General features: G+C 40.8%; 1 non-coding gene across 1 annotated transcript; it reads right to left on the reverse strand.

Moving 5' to 3' along the window:
• Positions 1 to 421: 421 nt before the first annotated feature.
• Positions 422 to 528, reverse strand: LOC127133446 (small nucleolar RNA R71). The gene has a single exon (XR_007807419.1). It is a non-coding gene; the product is annotated as a small nucleolar RNA R71 (small nucleolar RNA).
• Between the last annotated feature and the right edge of the window lie 681 nt (positions 529 to 1,209).

Genomic DNA, 1,209 nt, shown 5'->3' on the forward strand with positions numbered 1-1,209 from the left:
TCGCACACGTTTATTCTTTCATAGAATTAAGAGAGCTATGGCCGAAGATCAAAACCAAAGACCTCTTAAGGACTTCGCTCAACCATCAAACGAAGAACCTAGTTCCAGTATAGTAAACCCAACCATACCAGCTAATAATTTTGAACTTAAACCATCCCTGTTGCAACTAGTGCAACAGAGACAATTCGCGGGTCTCGCTACTGAGAACCCAAATCAACATTTAAAAATATTTCTTCAATTAGCAGATACTTTTAAAATCAATGGAGCTTCTCCTGAGGCAATACGTTTAAGATTATTTCCTTTTTCCCTCAGAGATAAAGCCCTATCGTGGTTAGATTCCCTTCCACCTAATTCCATTACGACTTGGGATAACCTTAGAAGAGTTTTTCTTGCTAGATATTTTCCCCCGAGTAAAACCGCCGTTCTTCGAAACCATATAACTAGATTTACCCAAAACCAAGGAGAATCGCTGTTCGAAGCTTGGGAGAGATATAAAGAGTTGTTACGAGCATGCCCACATCATGGTTTAGAAAATTGGTTAATCATTCAAACCTTCTATAATGGACTTCATTATAACACAAAGATGACCATCGATGCTGCCGTAGGCGGTGCTCTGATGAACAAACCTTATCCTGAAGCTAGTGCCCTCATCGAAGATATGGCTCAAAACCATCAATCATGGGGAGTCGAACGAGCGACAGTTGAGAAGAAGGAAGCCCAAGGAGGAGTGCATGAACTAAGCTCTATAGACATTATGCAAGCTAAAATGGACGCATTAGCCCTTAAAGTCGAGCATATATGCATAAACCCGAATACTGTAGCCACAGTTTCGTCGGATTGTGAGATATGTGGAACCAAAGGACACCAATCTGCAGAATGCAGTCTATTAAACGAAACCCACTCTGAGCAAGTGAACTACACCCAAGGGAACCCATATTCGAATACCTATAACCCTGGATGGAGGAATCACCCGAACTTCTCCTATAAAAATAATAACCCTATTCAAAATAATGCACCTCCGAGGCCTAGTTATCAAGCCCCTAGATCAAATCAACCTATGCAACCTGTACCACCAAAGCCGAGCCTTGAGAAAATTATGGAAAATTTTATCACCGCTCAAACCCAACAAAACAAGGAGTTCATGAACCAAAACATTCATGTTAACGAATTGATTACTCAGTTAGGAACCAAGGTTGATCAAATAGTTAC

This window comes from Lathyrus oleraceus, chromosome 3 (genome assembly GCF_024323335.1).
Source record: "Lathyrus oleraceus cultivar Zhongwan6 chromosome 3, CAAS_Psat_ZW6_1.0, whole genome shotgun sequence".
NCBI classification, from domain to species: domain Eukaryota; kingdom Viridiplantae; phylum Streptophyta; class Magnoliopsida; order Fabales; family Fabaceae; genus Lathyrus; species Lathyrus oleraceus.